The following is a 3,888-nucleotide window of genomic DNA, read 5'->3' as shown; positions in this document are numbered from 1 at the left end:
AAGTTGGGCACAGTCTTTTCATCATACAGTGTTGTTCATCACACAGTTCATACAGTATGAACTGTTGGTGTTCTTTAAGTTTTAGCATTTGTTAAAGTTACTTCACTTTACTTCAAAATATTTCTGATGCAAATTCTGGTGAATGTTTTCCCATTTTGAGGACTTTTAATGAATATTAATTTTCTAGTGTCTAATGTGGTGTGACTACAAGCTGAAAGGTTTTCCACATTCAGTATATTGACAGGGCTTCTTACATACATGTATTCTCAAGTGTAGTGCTAGAGTTAAGGACTGGTGTAAGCTTTCCTACATTCATTATAACCACAGTGGTTCTCACCTTCATGGCCTTTCATGTGCCCCCTGAGAAGCCAGCTCTGTGAGGCTTTTCAACATGCATTGTATTTATAAGACTTGAAACCTGAATGAATGCTCTCATGCTTTGCTGCTGGAGATTTTTGCATACTGCTTAGCTGTGAAGGGCTTCTTGCTCTGAGTTCTCTGGTGTCTGATGATGTTTGATTTCTGAATGATGAGCTTTCCAACAAACCTTGCACTCAAAAAGGTTCTCTCCAGTGTGAATTTTCTGGTGGTAAGAAAGTTTTTCTTCTGGATAAAAGATTTTCCATAATACATTCAAAAAGCTTTTCTCCAATGTGGGTATTCATTGATTAATGAAATGCTGTTTTTGGCCAAAGACTTTACCACATTCATTACATTTGAAAGGTTTCTCTCTAGTATGAAAATGTTCTTGGTGAGCTTGGTGAGAGATGGCTGAAGATTTTCTCACATACCTTACAGGCAAAGGGTTTTCCAGTGTGAAATCAGAATAGAAGCTTTCCTACATTCACAAGATCTTTCTCCAGTGTGATTTTTTTTTTTTTTTTTAATGAATGAGGAAGAATTTACTTTTGGCTGAAGATATTTCCGCATTTTTTACATTGTAAGTCTTTTCTGTGTATGCCTTACATTATAAGGTATTCTCTCAAATGCGGAATGAGGAATAAAGTTTGAGACATAGCTTTATCAGATGAAGTACAAAGCTTTATTTCAGTAAAAAATTCTAATATGCAATGAACTCATATTATATTCACTGTTTTTTTCTCCAACATGAATTTTCTGCTGCTCAGTGAGATCTGTCATCTACCTAATGGCTTTTCAATATTCCTTAGAAGCATAGAGTTTCTATCCAGCATGACTTCTTAGTTCAATGAAATGTGACATGTGAATAAATGTTAGTTCACATTTATTGTCCAATTCAGTAAATTCTTGTGGTTCTTCTCCAGTAGGTATGCTCTGCTATCAGATTAGCTGTAGTTTATACTAATAGAATTTCTACACTGATTTACATGAGGCTATTATCACAAGCAGTAAGCTCTGCTAAAGGATTTCCCTCTTTTCTTTCTCCTTTTTCTCTCTCTTCTGTCTTCTGTCCATCCGTCCGTCCGTCCCTTCCTCCCTCTCTCCCTGCCCCCCCCTTTTCTTTCTTTCTATTTGTTAGGTCTGAACCCACACAATCAACCAGACCAGGCATTCTGATATGAATAGAAGATTTATTGGGGGCATCAAGCAGGCTGGTTGTCTAGCAGACCAAGACAGCAGTGAACAAAGTGGGGACAGGAGACTTTATAGGATCTTTCAGGGAGGGTGATCACTGACTGGAACAGCTGAGTGAGAGCTAATCTTGGCGGGACTACCTGGTCTGTGGGGGAACCTTTAATATTAACAAAGGAGAGTTTCTGTGGTTGCTTGCCCAGATCAAAAATCAGGTGGACCTGTTCTGTGATTTTGGGTTTGACTCTGCTGGGGCCAAGGGGAAGATAGTTAGAGGGGCAGGATGCCTGGGAAACAAAGAGGAAGAGGGTTTGGGACAAGGTGCCTGGGAAACTGAATCCTGACCTAATCAGTATTTAGTACAGGGTCTGCAGGGTTTCACTACACAGATCAGACTCATAGTGATTCTCCTGTTTTTCAGCTTTTCAAGCACTGGGATTAGAGGTGCACAACACCATGCCCAGTCTCAATCGCCATCTCAGTGTGCTCCAGGCTCCGAGATCTAACCCTGGTCCCTGCGTCTGCCTAAGCAGGCACTGTAATCCACTGAGCTATCTCAGTGTCGCAATTTGTCTCATTTGCCTTGACCATCCAGGCTTAGACCAGACATGCTGACCCTTTATTGCCAGTAGCACTGCTTTTGTGGCTTTGGACTACATTTCCCTTAAGGCACTGTGTATGGCTCTATTTCCCCTGTGTGGGCTTGGCAGCTTCCTGTGACTTTGGGGCACTCACCATGAGTGTTCCTTTCTTGGATGCCTGATTTACTAGGATGTTCCGTATACTTTTTTAGTCACCCTGTTTTCTTAACAAATATGATAACTTCTTAACATATATGATAAGTTCTTAATGTAGTGTTTTACTGCTTGCATGTAATATAATTTACTTACGTTAGCTAGTTGATATATATTTCTAGTTTTTCCTATTGTCAAGTGTAGATGCATGTTTTGTGGGATTCAAGGCTTATAAAATTGAGGGAAAAGCATCAATTGTGATTCTAAGCTGTACTTCTGTAAACACTTTTTAAAGTATCTTTATGCACTTGTTAAAGCATGTATAGAGGATAATTTCTCTTAGAAACAATTTCATAAAGTAGAATATTAATTAAGAAAATAGATTCAGATTTTAAGCTGCTTAGGCTGTATTACCAGGCCTCCACTTGACAAACTCTGTGTCCTTTCCCCAGTCTTTGTACCCCAGTTACTCAGATGTAAATGAAGATAATAGTAGTTTTTAAAAATTTTTTTTATTTTACAATAACTACATTCAGTTGCTTATTTATAAGGTGCTTTAAAACTGTGTTTGAGCTGCTTCAACAAAGCAGTCAAGCTCAGGTTGCTGTGGTTCGATCCCCACAACTCAAGCCAGCCAAACCTGCCCTAAAGGTATTCGGAGAAAAAAAAAATCTTTATTCCATTTGGGGCTGGGGAGATGGCTCAGTGGAATAAGTGCTTCCCTGGCAAGCACAAAGGTCTGAGTTCAATCCCTGATTCCACCAAAAAAAACCAAAACAACTGTTTGGCACTCTCTAAGTGGCAATTATTATGTCACTTACTAGATTCTTTTCTTGCTATTATTTTATAATACAACTATTTTGCATTAAACTGCAAAGATGTTTAATTTGAAATATAAAGAATGAGTCATTGAACAGTTGTTATGATTGCACAGAAAATGTGTAGTAACAGCAACTTGAGGTATAGTAGTTTGAAAATTGCAAACTATTATTACACTGACTATGTCACCTATAGATAAACTAAATTTACTGGAGTGTTTTTCTCATCACTTAATCCTAATGCTTCAGGTGTATTTTAGAATAGTGATAAGAAAGGGAAACTATGTTTTCCACAGAATTTCACTCTTCTAAATCATTTAATCTTTATTCTTTGAATTTTTTTTTAAAGTATGATGTAAGTTTCCTGAGGGCAAACTTGTTTATTGTAGCCCTGGTGTCCAGCAGAATGATAAAGGGAGAGTCTGTAGTAAAGGTTCACTTAAATGAATAATGGCAGTGTTGAGGTGGAAGGTAAGTCAGGAAGCGAAGATAATAAAAATAGTTCATAAAGAAAAGAAGAAAAAGATACAACAGAGGAGAAGAAAGTGGTCAAAAGTGGGAAGAAGCAACTTTGTGTTGAACCCACTGTGCTGTAAACTGCCTAAGACTGTGATTGATGACCTGGATCAGATTGGTGGTGAAAAGTGCTAGACACTTTCTGAGGTAGGTCCTTGTGTGTACTCTTTTCATTAAGTGAGATCATGAATAAGGCAAGAGCATTATAAACAGCAAAGCATAGTGTATTAGTTTTCCCAAATTTTAATAGAATAAATGAAAGAAAATAT

The 3,888-nt window shown here is 37.8% G+C and overlaps 1 protein-coding gene across 10 annotated transcripts in view; it reads left to right on the top strand.

The window, feature by feature from the left end:
* Fer (FER tyrosine kinase) overlaps window positions 1-3,888 on the top strand; it is a 485,925-nt gene that overhangs the window by 149,513 nt on the left and 332,524 nt on the right. The window lies entirely within an intron of this gene.

The sequence above is a fragment of the Octodon degus genome, unplaced genomic scaffold (genome assembly GCF_000260255.1).
Source record: "Octodon degus isolate 3935 unplaced genomic scaffold, OctDeg1.0 scaffold00009, whole genome shotgun sequence".
NCBI classification, from domain to species: domain Eukaryota; kingdom Metazoa; phylum Chordata; class Mammalia; order Rodentia; family Octodontidae; genus Octodon; species Octodon degus.
This window is presented reverse-complemented; position numbering and strand designations above follow the sequence as displayed.